The sequence below is a fragment of the Lepidochelys olivacea genome (assembly GCF_965140295.1).
Source record: "Lepidochelys olivacea isolate rLepOli2 genome assembly, chromosome: 4".
In the NCBI taxonomy this organism is placed as follows: Eukaryota; Metazoa; Chordata; order Testudines; family Cheloniidae; genus Lepidochelys; species Lepidochelys olivacea.
The window spans coordinates 113,109,738-113,131,817 of NC_140414.1; the positions used below are offsets into that span (position 1 = coordinate 113,109,738).

General features: G+C 44.5%; 1 long non-coding RNA gene across 1 annotated transcript; it reads left to right on the forward strand.

Moving 5' to 3' along the window:
* The first annotated feature begins 1,061 nt into the window (after positions 1 to 1,061).
* Positions 1,062 to 21,813, forward strand: LOC311519417. The gene is made up of 3 exons (XR_014711272.1): positions 1,062 to 1,150; positions 20,427 to 20,620; positions 21,274 to 21,813. It is a non-coding gene; the product is annotated as an uncharacterized lncRNA (long non-coding RNA).
* The last annotated feature ends 267 nt before the right edge of the window (positions 21,814 to 22,080 follow it).

Consider the following 22,080-nt stretch of genomic DNA (forward strand, 5'->3'; position numbering starts at 1 on the left):
TACCACAATGCCTACAGAAGAATGCTATCTGGTCATGGCTTGATAAATGGCCAATAGGGAATACTGAAATAACAAAACAAAACAAAAGTCAAATGGATATCTTGTAATTTTAAAACCAGACAATTCTGAATGATTCAAGACCAGCTAAGAGCACACTTTGTGTATAATATGTAGTCATGTGCTACTATCGCTTGTTCTTTCCAACTGAGTATTACACCCACTTGTTGCATCTTGTCTTAATTAAACGGAAAGCTTTTCAGGACAGGTACCGCCTCTTATTTTGTGTGTCTGCACAGCCCTTGGCCGAAAGAGTCCCCCATTGTGACTGGGGTTTCAGGATACTAAAAATAAAAATAAATAAATAGGCAGCTTTAGAACTTGCCACCAAAGCCCTGGGGGTTATATTTATGCAGAATTTTTTTCCTGGATAAATCTTCACAAGCTGTTGCAGGCAGATCAGAAGGTCATATATACTTTTGTTCATTTCCTAAGTTACTACAAGTGGCTTAATAGAACCAGCAAAGCTTGTCTTTCTTGATCTGCCAGTGACTTCCACTCAGCTTCTTAACAAGGAAAATCATGTGGAAAACATAATTAACCATGGGGTTACATGAAAACTCATTTTTTAGATATACCTATATAAACTCTGGGAGGAAAAAAAGGTTGCAGAGTATTAAATACGTTAAACAGCCAGTCCTTAGTCAACACCTTGAAATAACTTTATTCTCTTATTTTCCATATTTTTTATTCTTCATTGTTTATAGAATCCTTTTGGGAAAAAACTCCAGCTGTTTTGTTTTGATCAGTTTTGTAACATTTGCTTTTTCCCTTTATGTAAAAATGGAAAAGAAGCTGTCATAAATATAAAGGGAAGGGTAATCACCTTTCTGTATACTGTACTATAAAATCCCTCCTGGCCAGAGGCAACATCCTGTTACCTGTAAAGGGTTAAGAAGCTCAGCTAACCTGGCTGGCACCTGACCCCAAGGACCAATAAGGGGACAAGACACTTTCAAATCTGGGGGGAGAGGCTTTTGTTTGTGCTCTTTGCTTACGTGGTTGTTCTCTCTTGGAACTGAGAGAGGTCAGGCAGAAATCCATCTTCTCCAACCCATCCTAATCCAAGTCTCCAATATTGCAACCAGTATAGGTAAGCCAGGCAAGGCGGATTAGTTTATCTTTTGTTTTATGTGAATTTTCCCTGTGTTATTCCTGTTTTCTGTGACTTTAAGGTTTTGTCCAGACGGGGATCCTCTGTGTTTTGAATCTGAATACCCTGTAAAGTATTTTCCATCCTGATTTTACAGAGATGATTTTTACCTTTATTTTAATAGAACCCTTCTTTTAATAACCTGACTGATTTTTCCATTGTTCCAAGATCCAGGGGTTTGGGTCTTTGATTTTGTAACCAATTGGTTAGGATATTATTCTCAAGCCTCCCCAGGAAAGGGGGTGTGTTGGGGTTGGGGGGATATTTTGGGGGGGAAGACATCTCCAAGTGGTCTCTTTCCCTGTTCTTTGTTTAAAACGCTTGGTGGTGGCAGCATACTGTTCAAGGACAAAGCAAAGTTTGTACCTTGGGGAAGTTTTTAACCTAAGCTGGTGAGAATAAGCTTAGGGGGGTCTTTCATGCGGATCCCCACATCTGTACCCTAGAGGTCAGAGTGGGGAAGGAACTCCTACAAAAACAGTGGCTATTCTGGAGTAGCAGTGATGGAAGGGGTGACAATCTAGTGAGAGGGAAGACATGTTATAGGAGAGAAATGGAGAGACAGGAAAGAAAAGGAGGTGGAAAGGTAGAGTGAGAGACTGTCACTGCAATAAACAATACAGGGGTTGGCTGAGGAGACAGCATTAAATTGCTCCCAGTCTCTGCTCTGATAACAGACCAGAAGGACATGCTGAATTTGTTACCCCCCATTTGCCAGTCTTTTCTGTAGCAGAAAGAAACTAACGGACACTGTCTCCAGAGCAGCTGAAAACTGACAAAAAAAAGCTGGTCTCTTATTGCCAGGAAAGCAACAGTTCATTGTCTTGTTAGTTTCAAGCCATAACAGAAGCACCGTTGACAAAGTGTGTGCTGAATTTGAGGGAGCAGAATGTGACAATGAAAGAGACCAGAGAGAGGCAGAGAAAAGAATAGAGGGGGAAGATTAAATGGGAGTGTAGGAGCAAACAAAGTAAAAGAGCACAGTCAGAAGAAAAAGAATTGCCCTAAACTTAATAAAATTAAATAATAATAATAAGGAAGTTCACCTTTTATGCAATGCTTTACAGATGGTCATCCTCACTGCACCTCTGCAACATAGGCGAGTATGTATTATAATCACCATTTTACACATGGGGATAAGGAACACAAAGCAATTAAATGACTTACCCCAGGCCACACAGTGAGTCAGTGACAGAGCTAGGAATAGAAGGTAGGAATTCCCAGCTTCTAGCCGCATGCTGCGCACATTGTCTAGTTCCAGAGAGAAGCAAAAATAATTGAAGATACCTAAGAAACGTAAAGACCAATATATGCCCCATCTGCATAGAAATGTGCAGAGATGAACTAACAGAAAACAAAGCCATGGAATTGGCTTGTTCTCGCCTTCCCTCCCCAGTCATGGGATCAATAGGAAGGGAGACCAGGATGTCAACAGGGTGAGCAAAAGCAGGAGAGGCCAGGGAACCCAGGTGGACCAAGCCCCAACATTGCAAAGCCATTCAGAGGGACTCCATCTCCTCTACCAACTACAGCATCATGGCTAGATAAGTAGCTGTATTGCCACTGGGTGCCTGGGTGGTCTGTGAGCGTTCTAAGATGGGATCAGAGCACACAGAGGAGTTAATACTGCTTGATACATTGTGGTATTTCTACAGTTTTTACAGGGTCCTTCAACACTTCTTGGAGGGGTCAAGAGATGCAACAAAAATCGGAAACAGATAGAAGTAGAAATGCACCATTTACTTCAATGGGAGCTGAGCATACCTATCCAAGTCTGAATTGGCTGAATATGTAGAAGCAAACTTTCCACCTCCCAACACTCCCCAGAGACTGCTGCTGTGTAATGCCAGAGCACACGGTTGAGAATTTTAAATTATAATCATAACAATTGGCATGCCAAGTTTTCCACAAGTTTCAGCTGTTTAGTTGGATTATTTTTCCACGTATGATAAAGGCCAAATTCTCCTCTGAGTTACATTAGTAAAGCTCTTTTAAAATCAATGCGGCTGCACGGGTGCAGTTGAAAGGAGAACTATTAAGCTATTAAGAACTATTGGCTATTAAGACAAAATGGAGTCTGCTTCTATGACACAGAAGCCCACTGGTTATTCACAACTCTGTGTCTGCAACTCTTGTCAGGCTTGACTTACTCACTACACCTAACACACTGTTGTTATTATCTGTATCTAAAAGGTGGCATATAATATATCATTTGAAAACTGATGACACACTGGTGATTAATATCACTGTGAAATGTATATATTAATATTACAGGAGACATTATGGATATTCACTGATATTATGTGTTAAAGTCTGTGACCAAACAAAGGGAGAAACAGGTTCTCTCCCAGACAGCAATTAATGCAGCTGTCTGCCGTCTCCAATGTATGTTAAGCAAGGTCTCACCCAAAGACAAAGAAAAGCACATTTACATGTGAGGTAAATAAAGCCATCAGAAGAGCAAGTGGGGGAAAGTGACCACCTAATCTCAATAGGGGATGGAGATTGCAACCCCAGGAGGCCTTGCTGCCTCTTCAAGCAGGGTCTATGAACTTTGGGAAGATGTAAGCAGAGAGAAAAAGGCATTTTGGCATCCTTCACCTAAAGAGAGAAAGGAACCAAGCACTTTGAGATCTATGAAGGGTCATGGCCAGAGAGTTTGGTCAGCCATACTGTAAAGGAGACTTGGTGAACAAGAGTGTCTAATTTGTTAAAATCAGGTTTTGGTTTTAGAAGTGTATTTTTACTTTTGTTTGCTTGTAACCCTTTCTATCTTTATTCCTTATTCTTGGTATCACTTAATCCTATGTCCTTTTGTTAAATAAACTTGTTTTACTTTTACTGTAAGCCAGTTCAGTGCACTAACTAAAGGAAAGTGTGTGTTAATTCCATTTAAGTTAACAGGCTCAGTGTATCATCTATTTAAAGGATCAACAAAGTTTACAATTTCTATAAGTGTGCAGTAAGGGGGCTAGATGCTGTAGGGATATAGTTTTGTGGAGGTCAGGGTCACCCTGCAAAAAGCAACTGGGAGGTGGAAGTTAGGGTATGACCTGCATCCTTGAAGGCTGGCTGTTGGTGTCAAGGCTGTGAGCCACAGCATACCAATTAAGGCACCCAGAGTTGCAAGGCAGGTGGTGAGAACACCTTACTGGTCTGGGTTGAACCCCAAAGCATCACAAACAGCTTTGAGGCATTCAAAATAGACCCACCCTTTGTGACATACCAGGTTACAGTGCAGACCAGTGGGGGACTGTGTCATCCCTGCCCTGCAACCTTGGGTGCCTCATGATGCCTTGCAGAAGGAGCTCCCATGTGGACTTCTCATGAACAGCCTTCCAGCATACAAGCCACACTCTAAGGGCATTGCTACATTGGAAACATCAAAGCACTGTCGCAGGAGCGCTCCCGCGACAGCGCTTTGAAGTGCAAGTGTGGTCGTGTGCGAGCGCTGGAAGAGAGCTCTCCCAGCACTCCTGGTAATCCACCTCCACAAGGGGATTATCTCCGAGCACTGGGAGCATGGCTCCCAGTGCTCAGAGCCTGTTTACACTACTGCTTTAAAGCGCTCTGACTTGCTGCACTCAGGGGGGTGATTTTTCACACCCCTGAGCCAGCAAGTTAGAGCACTATAAAATGTAAGTGTAGCCAAGCCCTGAGTGTCTGTGTGTTACTGCAATCTGCCAGCCACACTTGGGTTACACTCTGGCTCTCACCAGCCTTGGTTATACTGAAGGACGACCCCAACACACCCCCAGTCTTAGATTTCCCCCCAGAAATGTATGTCCTGTGTTGCCCAGCCCTCCTGTGGACAGTTCAGATATTTAAAGTCCATTATTCCTTTAAGGAAATAATATGCCAGTTTATTATCTCAAATAGTTATTCAGACACACCAGTTTAAAAGACACTGGATTAGATAAAACAGTAAAAGAAGTTTAACTACAGCGAGTTAGATTTTAAAGTGAGTACAAGTAATGAGGTATAAAAGTCAGAAAACAGTTACAAGAAAAATAAAGATGAGATATTTACTAATGCCTAACAAACTATGTTAGATTCCATCAAAGTTTCTTACTGTGTACTCCAGCAGTTTACCAAACTCTCAGGTCAGGACTCCTCCCTCACAGTCCAACACTTACTTCCTGTGTCTCTTCAGATGTAGTGAATGCTAGAGGCGGGGAGGGGAGGTGTGTGCCTTGGGATGTTTGTCCCTCCTTTTTATAGTTTCAGTCTCCCGCTTGAAAAACATTTCTAGCAGGGTATGAGGGGACAAAGATTCTACATGGAAGGATGTTCCCTGCTGCCTTTTTCCTCACCTGTTTGAGCTGTCTTTGTTTCCCTCCCTGCTTCATGACTATTTGCTGTTTAAATACAAATTATGGCAAGCACACATTCCTTTCTTTAGGACAGATCTGTTTTCCGAATTCTGTTTGGGCAGTACTGTGGGGTTTGAACATGTGTTAATATGATTCAGGGAAATCCTATAACATTACATACAATATTCCCACACATTTTATCAGGACAATATGGACCTGAAAATTATGAGTTTTCAAATGATACCTTACAAGGCATGCCTTATACAAAAATTACTACAATAGTGTGCAGGGTGTGAACACAGAGGTATATTCTGCCACATGCTCCTACCATGATAATATAGCAAATAAAGAAATGGCCTGGTGAAGCAGGGAACCACTTGGAGAAAGGGTTAAGGCAATGGATGGGTATTCAGGACATTTATGTTCAATTCCTGGCTCTGCTATAGGTTTCTTTGAGCAAGTTTTACAGTGTCTCTGTTCATCTGTATATTGGGGATAATACTTTCCTAATTCCCAAGGAGATTAAAATTAATTCTGAGGCACTCCAATAAAATGCTGTTGAGAGCTATGTAAACCTGTAAATTGAATATCAGTTTGGGGTTGGTTCCGATCAGCAGTGAAACCTGTAGATGCAGAGTTCTTCTGGTGGGTGTTATGTTACATACAAGTGTAAGACTTCATAGACTTTACAATCACAGGGGCCATTCTGATCATCTAATCTGACCTCCTACATAACACAGGATGAAGAACATCACCTAATAATTTCTGCATAAAGCCCACAACTTCTGTTTAAACTATGTATCTTTTAAGAAGATATCCAGCTTGATTTAAAGATTTCAAGGGATGGTGACTCCACCATATCCCTATGTAAGTTGTTTCAATGGATAATTACCTTCACTGTAAAAAAATTTCACCTTATTTTTAGCCTGAATTTATCTAACTTCAGCCAATCGATCTTGTTATGCCTTTCTGCTAGATTAAAGAGCCACCTACTGTCAAAAATCTTTTCACCATGAAGATACTTGCAGATGGTGATCAAGTTGGCCCTTAGCCTTCTATCAGATAAATTAAACAGATTGAGCTTCTTTACTATATGGCACATTTTCCAGACCTCAAATCATGCTTGTAATTCTTTCCTGAACCCTCTACAATTTTTTGCCATGAAGTATGGCTACTACAGCTGGAATCAATATTCAAGAAATTGTCTCAGTAGGGCCATATAGGATATGTCTACACTGCAGCTGGGAGGGTCTACACCAGTGGTCCACAAACTTTTGAGGTTTGCACCCCCCTTACCCCTGTCTGTGCCCCTGCACCCCACCCTGGAACTGGGGCTGCAGCTCCAGGGGGAGCGGGGAACATGGCCAGAGTAAGGGGACTGAGGCTTGGGCCACAGCTGGGGATGGGTCTGGGCTCAGGAATGGAGCTGCAGCCAGGGGCCAGGGCTGGGGGGCTGGCAGCTGGGCCCATGACCAGGTGAGGATCCGCGCCAAGGCTGGGGCCGGGCGTAGGACCGGGAGCTAGGGCCGCAGCTGAGGGTGGGGCAGGAGCAGAGCTGGGGGCAGGGCGGGGCTGGCTGGTGCTCCATCCATGCCCCCCCTTGGGAGCTGGCCTGAGCCCTCCGTGCCCCCCCAAATGTTTCTCCATGCTCCCCTAGGGGAGCACACCCCACAATTTGGGGACCTCTGGTCTACACTCATATTAGTGAGGCTTGAGCTAGGGCTCTGAAAATAGCAGTGAGGACATCTAGGCTCTGGTGGACAACCAAGCTAGCTACCAGAGCTCAGACTCAGGGGGTTGAGTGGGCTTAAGAGCCTGAGCCATATTGCCCATGCTGCTATTTTTAGCACACTAGCTCAAGCCTCACTATCGACAGTCTGTCTACCTGCACTAGTAGGCTTGCTCCCAGCTGCAGTGTAGGCATACCCATAAAGAGGTAATACCACCTCCTCTCTCCTATTTGATATGCCCCACATATACATCCAAGGATCACATTCATCCTCTTAGCTGTAGCATCACACTGGGAGTCCATGTTCAGTTGGTTACCCACCATGATCCCTCAAGTCCTCTTCAGAATAACTGCTTTCTGCTTTGCAGGGTATAGCCCCTGTCTTCTAAGTATGATATCTATGTAGACACTTTGTTCCTAGATATATGACCTTGCATTTGGCTGTGTTAAAACACATGTTCAATGAGCTTACTTTACTAAGCAATCCAGGGTGATCTGTATAACTAACCTGTCCTAATTATTTACCAGTTTACCATTTTCCTCATTTTGTGCCACCTGAAAATTTTACTAGTATACTTTTAGCATATATTTCTTCTTCTTTGAGTGCTTGTTCATGTTGATTCCATTCTAGGTGTGCGCGCACATGCATGTGAGGCCATTGGAGATTTTTTTGCCATAGCGGTATCCGTAGGGTTGGCTGTAGCGCCCTTTTGAGTGCCGCTCGCATGTATCGGTATATTAGGTGCCACCGGCCCTACACCCTCTCAGTTCCTCCTTACCACCCATGATGGTTAGTTGGAGCACCTTTCCCTTGCCTTGCAAGGGCTAGCGATTCTTCTACTTCAGTCTTTGAGCCTTAAGGTCTTGTAAATAGTTTGTTTACAGTAGTTAGTCAGTAAGTATGCCCCGTCTCCGGGTTTTAAACACTGCTCTGACTGTAACAGGCCTATCACTGCTAGCGACCCCCATAGCAGCTGCCTCAAATGCTTAGGGGAATCACAAGGAGAAGTGTTGCATCTGTAAGAACTTTCATCCTGGAACTCAGAAAAAGTGAGACGTCTGTCTGAGGGCCCTCCTCATGGAGCCTGCTCTCCGCCTGGCATTCAAGCCTTCCCAGCCAGACTCTGCCCGAGAACCTCAGCCTTGGTAAGCAGCACATCCCTATCAATGGGCTACACCCATCACTGCTTCCCATCATGGGTGCCTAAGAAGAGGTCGAAGAAGAGTGACTCCCCGGCACCGAGCAAGAATGGCAAAGGACACAGTTCAAGCAGACATCCCACATCAGAGCCACATGTGGATGCCCCTCCTATGGGGGCCTCCTAGCCCTCCGAGGGATCCGTCACCAACTCCAGGGAGTGGTAGGGGTCCCAGACTGGTGGGAGTGCCAATGCCTTCCCAGGCTCTCCTGGCACCCAGAAAGCAGAGGCCTCTACCAGCACCACCGGCAGCGTGTGTATCGCAGATCATGGCAAAAGCTCCCGGTGAGGGCAAGCCAGCCGTAAAGACCCCCCAGATGATGGGAGAATGATGGCAGTCACCAGAGACGAGACAGCACTCTCCATCTCCACACCCCAGGTCTCTGTCTTCTGCGGGACATCCTACATCGCTGGCACCGTGGTTAGCCATGAGACGCAAGCTTCAACGGCTCCCCCGTGGTCACCAGAAGGTGTTTCCTCCAGTTTGGAAAGAGAATTCAGCCCTTCACGGCGACAGCACTGGTGCAATGGGGCACCTGAAGCCATGTCGACTCCACAATGCCACTGTGGTGAAATGGCCCTACTGGAGCTCGTCGGGCATGCCTGTGACGCCAATGTCTCAGTCAGTCCATTCCTTGGCCGCCACTTCAGAGCAGCAACCAACAGCATCGGTGACACTGAACTCAGTGCATGTGGTGCACTCAGGGGCCAGGGCAGAGGAGCAGGCATGCATCCCCGAAACCCTCTCCCTCCCCGCCGCCGAGGGGATGATCCCTCGGGGCCTCCCGTGGTGACCCAGTCGTCATCCTCATTTGTGTCTTGATTTTTCCAAATTGCAAAAATAATTTTTCATTAATTTTTTTGACTTTTATTCCTTACTGGCCAGCAAACTCTGGAAAGTTTTTCATACTTAATGACTGCCACGGCCCAACTAGACCATCTACACTGAATCATCACACAGTCATGGAGGTCCTAAACATGTACTTGAATGGACAGTTTTAAAAAGTAGCTTGTACTTTATAAAGTGGTAGCTAGTGGGGTCCTTATATAATTAAATATAAAAAGCTATTTTCCTATCAAGCTGTTTGGTGAGGAAACTGCACTGTTGATTGAGGAAGTTTTACCAAATTAAAAAAAAAATAAAGGTTTGCCAATCAGGAAATGTGAATAACTGTCTTTCATCAGAGAATAAGATTTCAAAGAGACAGAGGGAGAGGAGAAGAAAAAATCTAATATTATGTAATGTGACAAAGTTTCTGCTCTACTTTGGTGGGCCTTGTGCTTATTGGCGGAGTTGCTGGCCTTGGAGCTTCACGGCAGCCCTCAGCTTGGCCGTTTTCCTGAACCCACAGTCCAGGTCGACTCCTCCTGTGTCTGGCCAGGAGTTGGGAGGATTTGGGAGGAACCCGGGCCCACCCTCTACTCCAGGTTCCAGCCTAGGGCCCTGTGGAATACAGCTGTCTAGAGTGCCTTCTGGAACAGCTGTGTGACAGTTACAACCCAATGGGCTACTTCCCCATGGCCTCCTCCCAACACCTTCTTTATCCTCACCATAGGACCTTCCTTCTGGTGTCTGATAATGCTTGTACACCTCAGTCCTCCAACAGTCCGTGTTCTCACTCTTAGCTCCTAGTGCCTCTTGCTCCCAGCTCCTCACACGCTCACCACAAACTGAAGTGAGCTCCTTTTTAAAACCCAGGTGCCCTGATTAGCCTGCCTTAATTGATTCTAGCAGCTTCTTGATTGGCTGCAGGTGTTCTAATCAGCCTGTTTTAATTGTCTCCAGAAGGTTCCTGATTGTTCTCTGTTACCTTACCCAGGGAAAGGGACCTACTTAGTCTGGGGCTAATATATCTGCCTTCTATTACTCTCCTATAGCCATCTGGCCCGACCCTGTCACAGAAAACTTAATGAAAACAATTTGCATGAAAAACCTTCAGTATTCAAGTAAAGGATAGTTAAATGAAGTAATTACCACACACTTGCCCCTCTCAGTCTGATGTTTCCTTTATTTCTTCAGGGAAATATAGAATTTGATTTGGCCAGTTTTAGAAGCAAAGATTATGGGGAGATCCACAGTTACCTTATTGATTTCAATGGAGTTATGACAATTTGCATCAGCTGAAAATCTGCACCTAATACTATATTAAGGGCAATTTCAGAAAAAATCTGCACCAGTATATCTAATAATGATAATACTTGGATTTTATAAGAGGTTGACATTTAAAAATTCAACTTCATGAAGCGTTCTCTTTTTGTTGCGTGGATCAAGGTTTCTGTTTCACATCTTAGATTTTATCACAGGCTTCTGGTTTTATTTATGGTTTTAAGTAATGAAAACACTATGTAAACAAATTTTAGAAGCTGAACAAAACAGGGCGTTTCCTGTAATACACCAGCTTAGCCTGGTGTTTGATTCTGAAAAGCAAGTTGAGGTATTCTAAAGATCATGAAGAACATAAGTTAAACAGTGTAAAATGTGTCATGTGTCAACAAAAGGGTTCAGAAAAATATTAATTAGTCAGAGCCATCATTCAAAATCAGAATTTGAAGTCAGGGGAAAAAAAAAAGTGTGGTTAACTCTTCATTTGTTTTTACTCATCTCTACCAGTGGCAATTTCAGGTACTATTAGAAATGCAGGTACCATATACTTGGGAAAGAGTGCACTAATAAATTATTTTTTAATATGTTTATTATGGTAGTGCCTAAGGCCCAACCAAAAGCGGGGCCCCATTGTACTAGGCACTGTACAAACACACAATAGCAGCCAGTCACAGCCCTGAAGAGCTACCATGTAACTAGGACAGGCACAAGGTGGGGTGGAAGGGTAGAACACAGAAGCAGAGCAATCAGTAGTATGGAAGCAAACATCATGTTAGTTCTACAATTTTTTAAAATGTATTTACGAATTGGGAGGTTGGTTTAGTGAGCAGAGGATTAATTAAAATGGAAAGAAAAGGGTAAAGCAGGAGGCAAGGAGGGCAGGGCTGGGGAGAAGAGGGGCTGATAAGGAGTGAAACTGAGGTGACAGTCTGTGGGAGCACAGCACAGGGCAGAGAAAGTACAGTCATTGACCATGGGTCTAGAAATCAGGATTGCCCAAGTGCCAATTCTCACTTTGCCCATGGCTTGCTGTGTGGCCTTGGATAAGTTACTTCAATTTTCTATGTCTCAGTCCCCCACATCTGAGAAACAGCAATATTAATGCTTCCAGGAAGGCAGAGAATAATTAACAATTTAACTCATTTTGCCTCTTTCCATCCATGGAATGTATTTCAATAATTTTCTTTAATTTATTAAAAATTTGTCCTGAATTTCATCTTCCCGATGGCTTACTCTTTGAATTGAGTGGCTTTATTGTGATTGGTCACACAAGTCAGGAAGTGCCATTTCAGTTCCCTGGCTGAATCACCATAACTCAAACAGGTTTCTAGTGCAATTGCTCATAGAAAGAAGTTTAAAATTCAGTTTCAGTGAATACTTGAGGGTGTGGCCATCACATTTGCTTTCCACAAGTATTTGTGGTTTTAAAGCTCGAGTGCCCACATGTTTGCACACAGAAAACACAAAAAGGGTGCAAAAACTCAGCCAAAATGAATTTGTTTAAAAATTCAAACAAGTTTACAAAAAGTAGTTTTGCAGTATTTCCTCAGCTCCTATAGCTACTCATACTTAACGTTCTCACAAAGGTGATGTAAGGATTCGTTAAAGAGTTTGATACTGCTCTGTCTGTACTCATGGATCCTTCACGCAGTCCCACCAGTCGGGGTCCCTAAAGATCGTAATCATTTTTCTCCCTAGCACCCCTTTTACACCTATCCACCCTCAGAACTCCACAAACTCACAGTCTAGGCAGGGACAGTCCCGCCTTATGTGTCCTTTGCCTGGTACCACTTGGGCAGCTGGGGCACCCTCTTTTGCCCCCTGCATCTCCTTCCTGGGCTTTGCTGTCTGCGATTCTTCAGCCCTCTCCCCCCACACTTAGTCATCAGGGGACAGAGCTCTTTTCGTGGAAAGTCCGCCTCCACGTACTCCATTAATTTCATGGCCGCGCCAAGTGATTCTGCCTGCTGCCTCCAAACCCAGATCCTTGTAGTCTTCAGAATGCTCTGTATAAGCTGCTCCAGAATAATGGAGTCCATTAGGGCTTCAATATGCTCTCTATTTGGCTGAAACCATTGAGTTGCCCAGTCCAACAATTTCTGCACAGAGGCCCTGGGGCATATCCCGCCATCCCATCTGGCCACCCGATCTTTTTGCGGTATTTCTCAGCTGACAGCTTTCTCAGCTTTCCCTTGCCCAAAATAGCAGCTTTTGGTGTATCATAGTCTTTCGCCTGATGTTTGCTCAGGGCCATATAGGCTGCCTGAGCCTCGCCAGCCAAAGTGCCTATGCACCCTTGTGCCATCTGGTGCTAGTCACCGCTGCTCAAAAGTTAATAAAAAGGCATCAGGGTCATCCCCTGGCACCATTTTACATAGTTTTACATAGTTCCAGGCCCACTGTTCACTTCCCAGTCCCCTCACTGGCATTCACCAGCCCCTGCAGAAGCTGTTGCTGTACCTGGGCCTGCCCTTCGAAGAATTCCTGCAGTATTCATTGTTGCAGGTCCCCCATCACGTATCCTCTTCTGCTGAGGGACTTACTGATCCTGGACAAGCCCCCACATGTCACAGTGCGCCTCTGTCGCTACTCGGTGACCTCACTGCTGGCCAGTTCAAATGGTTTCACAGTCACAAATGCACACTGGACTGTTTATCCTTCACCAAGATGTGCATTTATTTCTCTCTTACATAACACAGGCTTATAGCAAGGATTGGCTTCCCTGCAGTCCTCACTCACAGCTCACCCTGTGAGCACCTCTTGAACTGCCCCCTTACTTCTTGTTTCCTCCCCTTATATTCTCTCCAACAACCTTGTTAGCCCTGTGATTGTCACCCACATGCTCACAATCCCAGACCCCACAACAGAGCGTATAATTGCCTTTGACTGGCTGCAGCAATGTCAGTGATCAGGGTGCTGCTGATAGCACCCAGTCACATGCTCCCATTGAAGACACTGAGAGCTTGGCCACGTACCCCACTGTGAGCAGGATTGGAACCAATGTGCTTTTATTACCTATTATTATTACCTAGGTATCGGGAGAGAATAATATTTCTTTCCCTGCCAAAATCTGTTCTGACATTCCCAGCCCAATTTCTAGTCCAAAAACATTGAGAAAAGTTCATACCCACTGACATGCATCCAGAATCAAACACCAGATACAGCCTCAAGCCACACTTTGGATCTGGATTTCAGATAGTTCACAGTTCAGATCTGCAGTTTCACTTTAACCCAATAAAAGACAAGGGGGCTGTTAGCAAAATTCAGATGCAGATCTGGAATACCTGCAATCCAGGTGAGTGTTTGGATCCGTAGTTTGATTTGTGCTTCTCTCTAGTCAACAAAACACAAAAGGGTAAAATGTCTCTAACTGCAAGAATCATTTCACAATTGGAAGACCTACAATAGCCGTATATCACATGTAGGCCTCAGCCAGTTTATTAAAGTTATATTTGTAAAGTGGGCATGCAATGAATGGGTGACCCAATAAGTCACTAAAATCAATGCTTTTTAATTACAAACATTGTGTGCTTCGTTGTGTGTGTGTGTACAGAGGGGGAGAGAAAGGACTGAATTTTAGTTTAGCACAGACTAATTACAAAACAGGCCCCGTACTGCTTATGCCAAAAGAAAAAGTTCAAGGCATGAAAAATCCAAAAAGAATTACATCATTTCCTTGTATCTTCCCTAAGGGCAAGGGATTGGAGAGTATGAGTCAGTCTGCAGAAATTAAATGAAAACAAGCTAACTTTACTGACTTTTCTCTACTCTTACCTTATGGAATAATGCAGGCTGTTTTAAGGCTTTTACAGAAACATCTTATAGCATGCTAGCTTTAAAAATAAGTGAAAAGTGAAAATGTAAAAAGCATGGTTTTGTGATGAGGGTTATGTAAAGAGACAGCAAATGGGAAAATCTTATCCGTACATGGGGCAGCATGACCTGTGGAATGTGCCCGGGCCTGAGAGCCAGGAGGTCTTAAATACTGTCCATGGCTGATGTTCCATGTGGCTTTGGATGAAATATTTTTTCAAGCTGCCTAGAACAGTGGCTCTCAACCTTTCCATACTACTGTAAGCCTTTCAAGAGTTTGATTTGTCTTGTGTACCCCCAAGTTTCTCCTCACTTAAAAACTTACAAAATCAGACATAAAAATACACCAGGGTCACAGCACACTGTTACTGAAAAATCGCTTACTTTCTCATTTTTACCATATCATTATAAATAAATCAATTGGAATATAACTATTGTAATTACTTTTCATTGTATAGTATACAGAGCAACAAATAATTGTCTATGAAATTTTAGTTTGTAATGACTTCACTAGTGCTTTTTATGTAGCCTGTTGTAAAGCTAAGCAAATATCTAGATGAGTTGATGTACCCCCTGGAAGACCTCTGAGTACCCGAGAACCACAGGCCTAGAAGATATGGACACAACACCCATATCCCTTAGGTCGGGGTGGGCAAACTTTTTGGCCCGAGGGCCATATCGGGGTTGCAAAACTGTATGGAGGGCCGAGTAGGGAAGGCTGTTCCTCCCCAAACAGCCTGGCCTCTGCCCTGTATCCACCCCCTCCCACTTCCTGCCCCCTGACTGCCCCCCTCAGAACCCCCAACCCATCCAACCCCCCCTGCTCCCTGTCCCCCTCCCAGGATCTCCGCCCCATCCAACTGCCCCCTGCTCCCTGTCCTCTGGCTGCCCCAACCCCTATCCACACCCCTGCCCCCTTACAGACCCCCCAGGACCCCACCCCCTATCCAATCCCCCTTGTCCCCTGACTGCCCTCTGGGACCCTCTGCCCCTTATCCAACCCCCCCACTCCCTGCCCCCTTACCATGCCACTCAGAGCAGCAGGAGCTTGCAGCCGCACCATCCCGCTGCCCAGCAGGAGCGGCGGGCCAGAGAGCTGGCGTCACATTGCACTGAGGCTGCAGGGGAGGGGGAACATAAGGGGAGGTGCCTGGAGCTAGCCTCCTTGGCCAGGAACTCAGGAGCCAGGCAGGACAGTGCCGCGGGCTGGATGTGGCCCACGGGCCATAGTTTGCCCACCTCTGCCTTAGGCGGTTTTTAAAACCTCAGTCAATCTTTCTATATCCCATCTTCCCCATCTGTTGTATGGAGAGGGAGAGAGAATAATATGTAAGAATTAGTGAATGGCTGAACAGTGCTTTGTAGATACAGAGGTGATAAGCAATATTGCCTTTCTGCCATTTATCCACTCCACCCTCCAAACAACTTACACGGTAAACAAATGTTGTTTAAACCCCAACAGATTTCAGAGTAGGGACTTCTTTCTGTTTAATTTACTCATTTGATAACATTCTCTGGATAAAGATTAACTTCTACCAAATGAGAATGGAAGCATTAACTTCTCCTTTATACAAGGTCCAATGCAGTGAGTAATCAGGCTATGTGCAAATTAGACACATTTCTCCATCACTGACATTGTTGGAGAAAAGAGAAAGCTGGTAGACACTATATTGTATAACATCCCGTGTTGTCAATTAACACTTTCAGTGTCCAAAGCCTACAAATATTTGGACATAATACTTTACAATAATAATAGTAATTAATAATAATTAATATATTTACAGTTGACCACTAGCAGGCATAGTAATTACCTTGTATCCCTTAGGTTACAATGTGCTGTGGTTGATGAGGTATTTTAGAAGGAATGGATTTTCTGTCTTTCTTACTGTGCACTCTTCTGTTTTTCACCAGTAGTTTCTACTATCTCCATATGCCTATTTTGTCTCTGTAGACCATATTGTCCTCTCTAGTTATTGGGCCAAATTCAGATGTGATGTAAATTAGGGTCCCTTATACACATTGGGACAGTGGCAAGGGCAAGAAGGTCGAAAGGAGTCTAACCACGTGTATGATACTGAAAGGAGGTTGGAGGATGGGGAGGAGGCTAACATGCCATCTTACTCATCACTTCTATTAACAGACTGAGCACAAGACTGGAAGCCATTACCTCCTAAGGCAGACTATGGCTCCTGGAGTCATGTGATTACATCACATCTCAGTTTTCATTTAAAAATAAAAAGTAAGTCTTGGTGAAGAGATGTTTGGAAGCATGATCAGTGTAACTGAAGCAGTGATACCTGCTGAGTCAGTAGACAGTTTGAAACAATAGCTCTGAGAGGTATGAACTGTACAGTGCATGTCAATGATGTGTGAAGTCCTAGTCCCACTGCTCTGAAGGTCCCACCAACACCATCCATCAGAGGAGTCCATGTGGCAAGAGCAGAAGAGTGAAAAGGACCTGGCCCACCCAGATAAACCTGGCTGGTGAGGTAGTCATTGGGGGGCCCATTGCTGCCACTGCTGCCTCAACCACACGATGAGGAAGGAGGCTGAAGGAGCTATGGCAGAGGGTCAGATCACAGGATGGAGCCACGTGGCCCCACATGTCATGGTGTGCCTAGGACACCAGATTGCCTTAATCAAGCTCTGTGCTCAGCACCTCACTTCCTCCTCTATTGCTACTAGTTCTGTGTATCACCAATCAGCTTCACCACCACACAAATGCAAGTCAATATGATAGGCAGAATGAGTCATGTGATCCTAAATGGTACCTGTCTCTAGGCTGGTGGCCCTACTTAAGCATACGAGAGAGACCTTCTGAAGTGTTCTACTAATTGTTTATACACCTTGCCAGAGAAAGAGCCAGGAAAGGAAAAACAGGTTGCCCCAACAGCCAAGACATCTGGTAGGGGCAGGAGTCACATTATGATCATTTCCAGTGAATAGGCTTTGTTTTTAATTGCATAATGAACACTCTAGAAAGTTGAAATCAATTTTGCTAGAGGTATTGTCACTTTTCTCTATTAATCATTCCTGCGGAATGTATGTAATGTCTCTTGAACGTAGAACCAAAGCGAGATATATTGTGACACACTTTCAGACAGAACATGGAAGGGGTGGCTTGGCATAAGAAGTGTGTCTGGGTGGAGTTCTTTGTACAAGTGTAAAGTAAATGATACTGTATGTGGTTGTAATGACAGTTCAGCGTTGGAATAGCCCTTTACCAAGTATGACATGTGAGGACTAGTGATGCAAGCCGCAGCCAATCCCAAAATAAGAAGGGAAGTGTCTATTTAAAATGTGATGAAGTCCAATTGGAATTGGGGTTTGAGTAGAAAAGTCTTTTCTGGAACCAAAGTTTGCTTCTTAAGACTTGCATATAGTCTGTAGCTTGAATAAAGATCTCTTCCTTTATGAATACATTTATCACGACTCTGAATTTTGTACTTTGGTTGCTAGATAACATGGTGTTGGAAACACCTTTTTGTAATCAGGCTGCAGGAATGTTCTTCAGTTTTTATCCCACACATCCCATTTTCCCCTGATTATGAATTTAAGTATTTTGAAACCAGGATTTTAAGTATTTAATCCAGTAACACCTATGACCTCAATGAGTTTTCCCAGTAGCTGAGTATTGCTGGGGTGTAGAGATGCCCCTTGTTTCCAGGTAAGGTCCACTGCTTTGGGACTAAGACAGCTGATAATGTAGAGTCATCACAGCAGTTCTCTAGCACCCAGGAATTCCCCCTGGCAGGGGTTATCCTCCACTGGCCTATTAAGTCAGCATTATGGCTGTTTTGCATCACTGAAGCCAAAGTGATAGGAGGGGCCAGGATCCAGCCCAAATTGTATCATGTGACCAAGACCTGTTATAGTAAAGTCTGTGCTGTATCAACTAGACAGTATCTATTCTGTCACTCACAAACAAATCATTAAGGCGAAGTTGCAGACACATATCAGTGGTCTGAGTACAAGGATGGAGTTACATAAAATCTCAAATGCTAGAAATCCAGCTATGTACAGAGCTAAAGCCCTGACTCACTAAATTACTTAAGCACACATACAATTTGGAATACATACATTGACTTCAAGTCTCAGAATATGCATGTGCTTAAGCATCTGGCTGAACTGGGATCTAAGATTCTCAGAGACAAGGACTCACAGTCTGAGAACAACCACAACATTAACTCTGTCCCAGAAAGTACAACAGATGCAAAATCTTAGTCACAGACATTAATATCAGCATTCCATTAAACGAAACGGTCATCAGCAAGTGCAAATAAAGCAGTTGTAATGCTACAGTAGAAATGGGGCTATGACAAATTTACTTCACATTGAATTCTGTTGCAATGTCAGTTTCCATATGAAAATCTAAAATACAGATTTATCTTCTGTCATTGTGGGCACAAGAAAAGCCATTTTTTAAGATAATTCACTTTGTTGGTGTTTCAAGAATCAGAAGTTTAGACAGAAGAATTATGGATCTTTACTTAACAGAGTCCATATAATCTTAGAAAGCAATAAAACTAACAAACAAAAGCACAATTTTTAAAGGCCATTTTCCAAACTTAAAAATTAAAAATCCAGCTCTTCTGAAATTCTGGACAATAGGGAATCTAAGGGACATCATCGTATTGGAAGTCAATTTAGAAACTCTGGCTAGGAGCCTGCAGACTTGGGTGTGCTGGGACTAGCTGTCAAAAGTGCTCAAAGCTGGACAACAAACAGGAGAATACCTATCGGCGGAGCTGCCAGAGAGGCCACCACAGCCAGGGACATTCCATGCGACAGACAGAGGAACAATCAAAGAAAAATCAAAGGAAGGGATTCAAAGACTGCAAAGGGAAGTCAAAAGGAATAAGGATGCTCAGACAGAATATGCTGGGGAGGAGAAAACCGGCTTTTTCTATTCTCTGTTTTTCTTGATGTCAGATGGACAAAGAAATTCTACACTGTATGGAACATGACAATGGCGGAATGTGCTATTCCTGCAGTTATGGCATCTGGGGCTCCCAGAGAGTATACTGTGTCTGAGCATCTGGAATGAGAGACAGTGTCTGGATAAATGGATTCAGAGTGTGCCCAACTACCAGTAGAGGAAAGTTTAATCAAATCTGAGCTGCTGCAGATGGCAGCACCTATTCAGGTCACCTGGATCCATGGAGACACCAAGACATAAGAGTTTACAGACCAGGAATATAAGTAAGGGGTCAGATGAGCTAACACTGGATGAGGGGTGTCCTCATTACCTGGTCATTTACCAGTGCAAGATATTAGGAACATCTGAGGTTCTCTCTCCTCCCAGGGTATTTCTATGCCCTGGTCTACACTAGGAGTTGAGTTCGAATTTAGCAGCGTTAAATCGATTTAACCTTGCACCCGTCCACATGACGAAGCCCTTTTTTTCAACTTAAAGGGCTCTTAAAATCGATTTCCTTACTCCACTCCCGACAAGGGGATTAGCTCTGAAATTGGCCTTGCTGGGTCAAATTTGGGGTACTGTGGATGCAATTAGATAGAGTGCTCCATTGTGACCACTCTGGACAGCACTCTTAACTCAGATGCACTGGCCAGGTAGACAGGAAAAGGCCCATGAACTTTTGAATTTCATTTCCTGTTTGGCCAGCGTGGCAAGCTGCAGGTGAGTGCAGAGCTCATCACCAGAGGTGACCATGCAGAGCTCATCAGCAGAGGTGACCATGATGGAGTCCCAGAATCGCAAAAGAGCTCCAGCATGGACTGAACGGGAGGTATGGGATCTGATTGCTGTATGGGGAGAGGAATCCATGCTATCAGAACTCCGTTCCAGTTTTTGAAATGCCAAAACATTTATCAAAATCTCCCAGGGCATGAAGGACAGAGGCCATAACAGGGACCCGAAGCAGTGCCACATGAAACTTAAGGAGCTGAGGCTAGCCTACCAGAAAACCAGAGAGGCAAACAGCCACTCCAGGTCACAGCCCAAAACATGCTGCTTCTATGATTAACTGCATGCCACTTTAGGGGGTTCAGCCCACCACTGCCCCAACCATGTTGTCTGCTTCCATCTCCACTGAAGGAGTCAACAGGGAAGCAGATTTTGGGGACAAGGAAGATGATGATGATGAGGTTGTAGATAGCTCACAGCAACCAAGCGGAGAACTGGTTTTCCCGACAGCTAGAAACTGTTTCTCACCCTGGATGTGGAGCCTGTACCCCCCAGTCCCACCCAAGACTGCCTCCCAGACCCTCCAGGCAGAGAAGGGACCTCTGGTGAGTGTACCTTTTTAAATAGTATACATGGTTTAAAAGCAAGCGTGTTTAATGATTAATTTGCCCTGGCATTCGCGGCCAGTACAGCTACTGGAAAAGTCTGTTAACGTGTCTGGGGATGGAGTGGAAATCCTCCAGGGGACATCTCCATAAAGCTCTCCTGAATGTACTCCCAAAGCCTTTGCAAAAGGTTTCTGGGGAGGGCAGCCTTATTCCATCCACCATGGTAGGACACTTTACCACGCCAGGCCAGTAGCACATAGTCAGGAATCATTGCAGAACAAAGCATTGCAGTGTATGTTTTCCGGCGTTCAAACATCCATTCTTTATCTCTCTGTGTTATCCTCAGGACAGTGATATCATTCATGGTCACCTGGTTGAAATAGGGTGCTTTTCTTAAGGGGACATTCAGAGGTGGCCATTCCTGCTGGGCTGTTTGCCTGTGGCTGAACAGAAATGTTCCCCGCTCTTAGCCACGGGGAGAGGCGAGGGGTTAGCCACATGGTGGTGGGAGGCAAAACGGGACCTTGTAACAAAAGCACATGTGCTATGTATGTAATGTTAACAGCAAGGTTGAACATGAAAGAGTGTACCCATTGTTCTATAAAATGTGTCTTTTTAAATACCACTGTCCTTTTTTTTTCCTCCACCAGCTGCATGTGTTTCAAGGATCACGGGATCTTCTCCTTCCCAGAGGCTAGCGAAGATTAGAAGGTGAAAAAAACCGCACTCATGATGAAATGTTCTCTGAGCTCATGCTGTCCTCCCACACTGACAGAGCACAGACGAATGCATGGAGGCAGACAATATCAGAGTGCAGGAAAGCACAAAATGACCAGGAGGAGAGGTGGCGAGCTGAAGAGAGGGCTGAAGCTGAAAGGTGGTGGCAGCATGATGAGAGGAGGCAGGATTCAATGCTGAGGCTCCTGGAGGATCAAACTAATATGCTCCAGCGTATGGTTGAGGTGCAGGAAAGGCAGCAGGAGCACAGACCACTGCTACAGCCCCTGTGTAACCAACCGCCCTCCTCCCCAAGTTCCATAGCCTCCTCACCCAGACGCCCAAGAACACGGTGGGGGGGCCTCCAGCCACCCAGCCACTCCACCCCAGAGGATTACCCATGCAACAGAAGGCTGGCATTCAATAAGTTTTAAAGTTTTAAACTTTTAAAGTGCTGTGTGGCCTTGTCCTTCCCTCCTCTACCACCACTCCTGGGCTACCTTGGCACTCATCCCCCTGTTTGTGTGATGAATAAATAAAGAATGCATGAATGTGAAGCAACAATGACTTTATTGCCTCTGCAAGCAGTGATCGAAGGGAGGAGGGGAGGGTGGTTACCTTACAGGGAAGTAGAGTGAACCAAGGGGCAAGGGGTTTCATCAAGGAGAAACAAACAGAACTTTCACACCGTAGCCTGGCCAGTCATGAAACTGGTTTTCAAAGCTTCTCTGATGTGCACC